Raw genomic sequence first — 9,929 nt, 5'->3', positions numbered from 1 at the left:
TGTGTGTGTGTGTTATTGCCACTGCAATACACAAGGCAGTGAGGGGGCTCGTTAAAAAAGTCCTGTCAGCTGCAAAGCCATGGCTCTGGCTTTTCCACCTTTGTGAGTGTCAATGCTACAACACACACACACGTTCAAACACTTTATTGAGTCTTTAAATACCACAAAGCTGCAAATGTAGGACATAACACTTTCGATAAGACGCACACACTCATTCCCTAACTCATTCGCACTAACAAGTGCTTGGAATGTCTTGTCTAAATACACGTCAGCTGCTCCATCAAGTTCCCCTCCTCCTTTCTACTTATTTACATACATTAATAGTGTTGAAACAGTCAGTATAGTTGGGTTACATTTTGAGTCTGGTTGCAGTAAAGTAAAATGCCTATATTTGCTGAGCAAGTCTCTCATATTTGGATTTATTATGCTATCTGGCACATTGAAATACCAGGTTTAAGAAGAAAAGTACTTTATCAATACCTCTTGGGGAAATTCAGTTTTGTTGTTATTTTTTTACATACACACATAGGAAATACACACACATGCAGTGGTTTTTGGAGAGATGCCAGAGCTATGGGGCTGCCACATACTCAGTGCTCCAAACAGTTAGGGGTTTAGTGCCTTGCTCAAGTGGGTGAGCTGGCACCTCTCCAGCTACCAGTCCACACTCCATAGCGTGGTCAGTGCTGGACTAAAACCGACCACCCTCCATTTTCCAAACCAGTTTTACTGGGGGAATATGCGACTCTGAATCTGTATGGAGAAGAGGTATCACTGTGTTGGTTCTACAGAACGCTAAGTCTACTTCCGATTGTACTGCGATGTTACAGAGTGGAGCTTCGTCCCTCACAAATGATCTTGAGCACAGAGAGCTGCAGAGAGCACGTTAACCAGAAGACAGACACGTTTATAAGAGAGTTTCTCTCTTCTCGGCCAACAAAAGGTGAATACAGTTCTTTGAGTTTGAGTTATTTTAAAGCTAAACATCGAATCAAATTTGGTAAACAATTTGATAAGATTCAGATTCAATAGATATGTTACAAGAATTTGTAGAGCCCTAACATTCATTTATAAAGTCATCTGTCAAGAAAAAAATCTTTTTTTATTACATTTGACAGATAAAAAGAAAAAGAATCATTTGATTAATTGATATTGGACAAACACCAATGAATTCCAATGCTCGAGCAAAGCCAGCTGTTTAAAGGAGATGAAAGCTGCAGCGTAGCTCTTGTCGTCCCATTAGCAAAGCTCTCCGTAGAAATAAATCAAGGAGTCAGGTTTGGAGTTGCCAGTTAGGATTAGAGTTTTTTTAAATTCAGCCGCTGTGCTTCTTTACTTGACAAGCCTCGGCTGTTGACAGTTGGTTTAACATCTAAATGTGTCCACTCGCTATCTAAGATTGTTTCTTTTGACGTGCTCTCGACCCTCCCTGCCTCTCCGTCTGCCCATCCTCTCCTTCTATATGTTATCCGGTGTTGAGTGGTGGTAAGGAGAGATAGTAATCTGCTCTAGCCTTGGAACCCCCTCGCACTCTGGTCTCACTGAAGAAGATTGATGGCCCTCTTTCTGGCATGGCTTTTGTTTTGGATGAAGAGAGAAAAAGATGGAGCCATAGAAGTGGATTTAGAATGAAAAACGGAGGCGAGTGTAAGTGTGGGGGGGGGGGGGTGGGGGCAGTGGTTGAATGGGATAGTTTGTAAAAGATGGAGAAATGGAAGAGGAAATGTCACCGTGAAGGAGCTTGAGAGCTCATTAAATTTAGTTTGCATTTTATTGAGTGAGGGTATGCATTCACCTGTGATTAGTTTCAGATTCAAACATCGGTCTTTTTTCTCATGCACATGCAGGTTATGGAATTGGCTGCACTTCATTTGCACGTCAGGAAGATTGTATTTAAAAGTCAGCTTTGCTCTCAGGATGCAAAGGAGTCATCAACGTGTTGTGATGGAGCGGTTTTCGGTTGCATTAGAATGCTGGAAGGCCTTTTACTAGGGGTGTGCAAAAAAATCAATTCACATGCGTATCGCGATTCGAGCTACACAGATTCAAAATGTATTCATAGAATTCCAATTTGTTGGACGTTTTTGAATCGAAAATTGATTTTGAATCGAATCTTGAGCCAAAAAATTGACATTGAATCTTTTTTGAATTGACACCCCTACCTTTAACCTTTTTAAAGGTATCTGATATTCACTAGTAGAAGTCAGTGCTGCTTCGTCTGTGTGTGGGAGACAACGAGTTGATTGGCTGTGATGACAGTTATGCTCTTAATTGTGTAAGTTATTCTTCCTCTGTGGCTCTTTTTTGAATGTGGTGAAAAGCTTGATGTAACCCCCCTTGGGTTTTTGTCCCTTTCTACAGATTGGTCTTTTTGTGTCTGGGCGGGTTTCAGGAGCAGTGAGACATAGAGGAGCAATCCTTTCTTCTTCCACCTTATTTCTCCCCTCTTTTGAGAGAAAAATGGAGTCTGACATTTTTCTTTATTTTGTGGACTACCCCCCCATCTCTTCATGTTCCTTACTGCCCTCTGCTGAATGCCTTCTATCCCTTTAGTGACTCTCCTCTTTTTGTTCCTCCGTTTCTTGACCATTGTTTGAGCACTCTTTTCTTTCTCCGTATTTCTCGCTCTATTTCAACAGCCTGTTGTACATCGACCTACCTTTCATCGTGCCCCTCCCTCCTGTGTGTCTTGTCAGCTCTTTATTTTTCTGCTTTCTATTTTCTCTGCTCTTGTATTTTTGTTTCCCACCTCCCTGTCTGGCAGCTCCATGCTCGTTTTCTTTTCTTTTTTCATCTCTCGCAGACAGACCGTGCTGTCTCAAGATGCTCAGACACTGCTGGGGTCAACCAGTCAGGCCTTGGTGGCATGACTGGTTGGATTCTCTATTATCATCCGTCCCTGTCCAAAATGACCACTTGAGACTGCCAGAGTAACAGGAGGGGAAACGATACAGGACAGAGAAGACAGGAAGGGCATGAAGGCCAGGTCCCATCCTGCTTATTTAAGATGTTGATGGGGTTGTTACAAGCTCCAGGTCATACTTCATTTCCTGTGGTCACAACCCAGTATCACTCCTCTGACCAATGTGTATATTGGACACAGAATGTAAAGCCCACAAAAACTATAAAAATGTATAGTTCCAAACGTGGAACAATGAGGAAGGAAGATGAGATTGGAAGTTGACGTGATACTATAGAAAATTCTTTAAACCTCCACTTGGGGGAAGCACAAACAAGTTGTGAAGGTGAACCAGAGAATGTATATTATTAATTATGTTATATATAAACAGTCTATGAGGTGAACACAACACTGACATATTAACATCTTTTCTCCACCAACCCCTGAGGAAAATGGGTCTCTTTAGCTCTTGAATATTCCACTCTGTTCACCTGCTGGTAGCCAACTTTGTTTGCCTGCCTTCTGGTGCTGAATGGGTAGCTTGCAGTTGTTTTTTTAAAGCATTTATTTTTTTGCTGCTTAAATCAGCTGCATTCTACAGCTGAAAATTGTGTTATTAGAGCTGATAGAGTGAATGAAAACATAAATTTGTGCGCCCTAAAGCCGAAATAATAAGCTGTAAGTTAAAATCTCCAGACATAAGGTCAGTCACGTGATCCATTCTTAATTAACACCAATTTTAAAGCCACTTTAATTTAAAAGTCCTCCTTAAATACTTGATGTTGATTAGGAATCTATTCTTCATCTTCCTTCAGAATGTGTTCTAAATGATCAGATGGCTGGCGAAACATTGGCTTACTAACAAATGATTATTTATATTAATTGTTTTGTCTCTTAAATGTGAAAGATGTAGGGGAAATCTTCGTACACCAATTATAAAATACAAAATACGCCTTCTGAATCTGAGGTTTCTCTCTTTCACCAAACAAAGCCTTGTTAGCGCTTTGTAAAACACACTTCAGTCAAACTTGACAAAAAACAAATAAAACCAAAACAGTCTTGGTTAGTCTTTCCACTGTTCCAACAATTACCAACTCTGGTTTGGTCAAAACAAACCGCTGGCTCTCTCTGTCGTTGCTGGTCTCTTTGGGAGAGCCGAGTGAGAGCCACCGCTCAGCGCTGACAAAATCGCCCTAAAAATCGCCCTAAAAATCGCCCTAAAACACAACCGGGGATGTACTCCGACTATCTCCAATATGTAATCGCCCAACCCTAGCGAAGCAATTTTAATTTAGAATTTCAACGGCAATGTTATGAATGATGCTTTGATGTTTTAAACTATCTGTTTCAGCTCTAAAAGATAGGTTGGTATTAAATGGATTTTTAAAATGGGATGTATTAATCCAGGTTGCGTCTATTTTTCTGAATTTGGAGTGAACACCTGCTTTGTCAGTGATCACGTATTCATTTCAGGTGAGCTATTGATCAGATGTTGGGCCCTCACACACATCACAGAGACGTTCTCCCTTTTTGACATTTCTCTCAGGGCTCAACCTCTGTATTATGCATCTGATTGACATTTCCTTGGTATGTATCTGTAAACATGTGGCTCTTAAGATATTTCATTCATTCATGTAGATCCTTTCCTCTTTCTCTGAGGTGAAAGCCCAAAGGCAGTTTGGATACTGGTCATGAATACAAAGAGCCTAAGTGTAAAAAGTAGCCAATTCTTTGTTCAGTAAATCTGGGCCTTATTTAAGTTGGTGTTTTAGTTTGTGTCAGGTGCCTGATTTAAAATGCAGCTTTGTACTTTATGAGCTGGATATAAAAGGAAATTTACTAAAATCAGCCATCTCTTTCTACTTTAAATGTATTAAATTTCCGACATCCTTATAGATTGGCTGTATTGGGAGCCCAGCAAGCTTCACTGTGGCTGTTTATCTTCAGACATTTTGTTACAATCTGCAGACCTTTCAGGTTTCTACAGACCTTTCTTTATGCTTGGTCATACACACCCAACCAGATCTGTAAAATCCTGTTGGTTTGGGTTTGGCAGCCATGTGGAGTATTAGTAAGCAGGCATGTTTATTTAGGTAAAGTTGGTAGTATTTGAAAGTGAATAAAACTTGGGAGGATTTAATGAGACTGCCAGAGTACAGCTTTATGTTGGAGTTGAGTGCCACTGTGGGTCTGTTCTGTCAGATGGTTGCACTGTTATTTGGGTCTCTGTGGGGCCTTTATACATCACATTAACATGCAGCGTATACATCTGAATTATATCCACAAAGATTGTTATCCATATTTTTTGGGTCAGTGTAAATACAACCTCAGACGTATTAAAGAAGCATGAAGCCTGCTTTGAATGGTATTGCTATTAGCACCACCCTGATTCTTGAAAAAAGTGGCTTAGCTTAGTCTGCTGTTGGATACAGTCCAGACACAGTTTGTGTTTGGATTAGTGTTTTAATGCTGGGTGTAATTACATAAGGAGAGCCCCTGTTCCACTTTGTTCCACCTCGCTGTGTAAACCTCACTACCTCTTCGTAAAACACATGTCTTTGTAATATCTTGCCCCACAGAAAACCACACAACACACACACTCTATCCCAAAACGTTTTGCATTCAAGTCTCCTACATAACAGATGCGCACCCAAACAGTCAACTTGACAAGGAGTCTCTTGCAAGAATATGATAAGGCACCAGCTCACACCCACGCTCGCTCTCACAACTACAGTCTTGTTGATTCTTTCCGCTGTTTGGGTTTGCAGCTTGCCAAGAAGCCTAGGCTTTGGACAGACAAGCAGTACTGACACACCTACTGACAGACAGACCTGACGGACGGAGTCCAGGTGGCTAGTCATGGCAGCCGCTAGCGGAACAGATGTTTGAGGGACTTTGATCTAGGTGAGTGCCAAGTGGTGGGAGGGAAGGGGGTAGTGGTCTGTACCTGTTGGGAAATGTCAAGTATACTGTGGGGCACTGGAATAGGGAGGTGTTAGAGCCCCTTTCAGCCTATGATACATTTGTTCAATATCAGTAGCAAACACATTTGGCTTAAAATGGTGTCCGTAGATCCTGGAAAAGTCTTTAAAATGTTTGAACTAAGGGCCTTGTTCTTTTTTCTAACATGAAACTGCTGTATTTCATAAAAATTGCTGTCTTCCTGGTGCCGTATGTTCTGCATAGAGCTGCAAAGATTGATCGATTAGTTGTCAACTGTTAAATTAATCGATTTTGATATCTAATTAATTGGTTTGAGTCGTTTTTTTTTTTATTAAAAAAAGTAAAATGTCTCGGACTACAGCTTCATAAACGTTTGCACCATTTCTGACATTTTATAGAGCAAACAACTAATCAATTAATCAAGACAATAACAGTTAGTTGCATCACTAGTTCTGCACTGATTTGTCAGCCCGGGCTTACAAACCAATATTGTAATAGGTCTACACTTAATCTAATTTAAATCTTTATTTCTTTGACTTGCTGTGTTCTTTTGAATTCTCCGTGGCATTAAAATATTTGGTTGTCTACTTGGCAGACATGTCGTTTAAAATCATAATCACTTACTATGTTGTAGTTCAGTAGGTTTTCTTAAGCAAACTGTGTTTTGTTTTGATTTTTGATAGGCGTACACCTATTCTCAGATGTCTGTTGTTCAAACAAATAGTGGGTAAGATGAAATTGACGGTCCAGAATGAGAACTGAGGTAGATGGTTTGAATAGAAAACACAAACCTTCAAAAAGACTGAAGGTGACAGAAGATAAGAAGGCTACCAGTAGAGGAATACCAAGTAGCAAGAGAACAGAGGACGAAGCAGACACAGCTGGGTAAGAAGTTTGTACTAGTATTCAGCCGTCATTTAAAAGTGAAAATTGAACACCGTTCTAATGAAAGACTAAAAAGTGAGAGAGGAGATCAGGATTTTGGAAGGGGAAATGAGGGTGGAGGCATAGAGGATGTGTTAACATGAGAGGCCCAAAAATGAACAATATAACACATCCTTTAGGGGAAATTATGTGGCCCTTTGTGTTTCATGCCTCCGCCGAAAACTTCCATGTTAATTAGGTAATGTAAAACTAGCAAGAACAGCAACATTGCATGAAAGCAGCAGCAAAAGCTAGATGAAAAGAGTATAGCACTCTCTTTTCAGTTAGAGGCCAAAAGACTTTTTTTGTGTGTGCTGAGAGGAGAAAATAGTAAAATAGTGCATAATTGTGACATACTATCCTGCTGGTGTGTACAGGTTTCATTGTTTCATCAGACATTTAACAAAGGTAGTTTTCTTTTTGGATAAAAGGTAAATGAAGAGAAATTTCAAGACAGTTTCTCCACGTTGCCGTTTGTTTGGAGTGTGATTTACCTTCATATTCAAATAAAACTAGCATTTCTCTTGGCAGTGTCTTCGAACATCAGGGTTGCTGCACATATCCATGAAAATGAAATCTGTGTGTGGGTTTTTTCTTGTTGAGGAATGCTGGATATTTTAATCCCATCCTTTTTATATTATAATGCATACAGAGCATCATGCAGAATCAACATGAATATGGTTTTTCAGATGTATGTGAAGCAGTGCCTGCGATATTGGATTTCCAGGTTGTCACTTAAGGGAGAGATCCGGACAGTTTTTAGGTTTATCTTGATTGCTATATTTATGCGAGTACAGTCAATAGAAGAAGAAAAAATGAGCTGAATCGGTGCGGTCAACACAGAGTAGCTGCAGCTATGTCAACAATTTTTTTTACAAATAAATCCCTGTGCCTGTTAACCGACACAAAATGCAATTAAAATGTACAACATGAACAGGGCTCTTATGTGACACCAAATCGATTGCACACAAAATGATTGAGCTACAAATACACACACAATTGCTGCGTGATTATCACAGAAGCACGACTGAAGACAGCTAACAGCTAACAGGGCGAGCTAGCTACCAGCAGGATCGAGACAGGATAGGTGAATTTAAACAATGTCTGAGTTGAAAACGCATCCTGTTGTCACGTAAGGACCCTGTTCATGTTACACAGACATTTTAATTGCATTTAGTGTCTGTTAAGAGGCACAAAGGCACTCTAAAACTGGCCCCGACCACTGCCGTATTACCTGAGTGGAAGCTCGTAGGTGTAGCGGCAGCTACTCCGTGTTGACCGCACCGATGCGGCTCATTTGTTTTCTATCGACTGTACTCACATATTTTAGCGATCAAGATTAACGTAAAAATTGGCCGGAATTCTCCCTTAATTTGTGTTCTCTCGGGAAACTTAAAATGATTTTAGTATTGAAAATTATGAAACTATTATGTGTTTATTTTTAAGCAATACTAGGTGTGTGTGTGTGTGTGTGTGTGTGTGTGTGTGTGTGTGTGTGTGTGTGTGTGATTTGTGTGTGTGTGTGTGTGTGTGTGTGTGTGTGTGTGTGTGTGTGTGTGTGTGTGTGTGTGTGTGTGTGTGCGCCTTTATAGCAAGTGAAAGACGTCCTTGCTTACCCTGCAGTTACAGACGATTTGAATGACACGTGTCTCCATATGGATACTTAGTAATTAGCTAAAAGGATGAGAAAGGTTGATTGGGGCATTGGAGGACCTGTCGAGGCCCCCCCCCCCGTCAAGATGCATGTCTAGGGCATGTCCCCCCCCCCCCCCACCACACTCCACCCACCATAGTCCCCTCCCTCACACTTGGCTGCTCCAGTTAATTGAAGCCACTTCAGATCAGTCAGAGGAGCTGGATCTACACGCCTGAGCAGACAACTGGGCTCACCTGACCTGTCAGTCACTACTGGCTGCCACACACAACCACACATCGTCCACTTTCACATTTGAAAACTGAGGACGCAGTTGGGAGATGCTCAGCATAAACCCGTCCAAACCCTCCTCACAATATCCGCCCCAGTTGAAGTCAAAACCAGGGTGCATTGGTCAGTTCTGAAGTGAAGTGCATGGACCCTTAAGCTTTTAGTTTCTTTCATTTTGGCAGGTGAGAGCAGTGACAAATAATAACCGCACAGAGACCTCTGAAAATGTGGACTTGACAAATGAACTGCAAGGGAGTATGTTAGGAGTTAGAACTTCATGAAATGACCCTGAAATGCAGTTTACTGGCTATAAGGAGACTGATATTGTCATCTGATAGCCAGCAGTTACTTATGCTTGCAAAGCCAAGCAAAACAAAATAAACTAAGGGCAACTTTGCACTCACAATGCAGTAAAATGCTTTTTCAATGTGTTTCTAAACTCTGCAAAAGTGCAGACAAGAAGTGTTGAAGCTCAATGCAAAAAGAGCCTAAACTGCAAGTCCACAAAGCTAAGCTATAGCGGACACAGACTGTAATTGGATTTGTTTGGACTTATTTGCCTGCCGCATGGCTTTGATATGTATATGGTTATCATAAAAGCAGACAATGCATGAATGCAACAAAGCAACTACTTGTCCACTGATTTGGACCAAAACAAGCTGAGTAAGATTTGCAAAGGCCACACAAGTGATGCTGCGGAACAAACAAGCTATGCTGTAATTCTTGTGAGGACAATTTCACAGTTCTCCTGGAGCAGGCGCGTGGCTCAGTGCCTTGCTCACTGACACGTCAGCAGGGCGGATTTTTGCGTACAATTTGCACCTCAATGTCTTTCAGTTGTTGAGGGAGTGCCACCTATCATGTTGCCCTAAATGTGGATTTAAAAAAACACTGACATCCTGTGGGAATTCTGCAGAATTAAATACTTTCCTCTTAAATACCATGCTCTTGTGTTGGGTCTGCAATGCTGCCTTCCATAACACTGAACACTTGGGATGTGTAGAACCATAGGGAATAGATCATTTTGAGACAAACCACTCGGGAGTGAAAGTCTAAAATGAGTGGAGTGGAGGTTGTGTGTTCTTTTAAATGCCAGGTTTCTTCTCATTTGGTGTGTTTTCTATTGTGAGTCTTTAGTTGTAGCTCAGTCAGCTGACATTTAATGCTCAGCCATCACGCACTCTGCTGCTGGTTTAGTATGGTTATTGTTACCATAGACAGTTAAAGAAATGGACCAAC

General features: G+C 41.0%; 1 protein-coding gene across 2 annotated transcripts in view; it reads left to right on the top strand.

The window, feature by feature from the left end:
• The window catches only part of spop (speckle type BTB/POZ protein), an 85,724-nt gene that overhangs the window by 11,998 nt on the left and 63,797 nt on the right, over positions 1-9,929 (top strand). Inside the window, exon 2 of one of the 2 annotated variants that reach the window (XM_032537022.1) lies at positions 5,668-5,803. The exons of the other annotated variant lie outside the window; for it this stretch is intronic. The gene's annotated coding sequence lies outside the window, so the exon portion shown is untranslated. The remainder of the gene's footprint in view (positions 1-5,667; positions 5,804-9,929) is intronic. 2 annotated transcript variants of the gene reach the window in all.

Source organism: Etheostoma spectabile, chromosome 15, assembly GCF_008692095.1.
Source record: "Etheostoma spectabile isolate EspeVRDwgs_2016 chromosome 15, UIUC_Espe_1.0, whole genome shotgun sequence".
Classification (NCBI taxonomy): domain Eukaryota; kingdom Metazoa; phylum Chordata; class Actinopteri; order Perciformes; family Percidae; genus Etheostoma; species Etheostoma spectabile.
The sequence above is the reverse complement of the archived record's forward strand: the minus strand, read 5'-3'. Positions and strand labels throughout refer to the sequence as shown.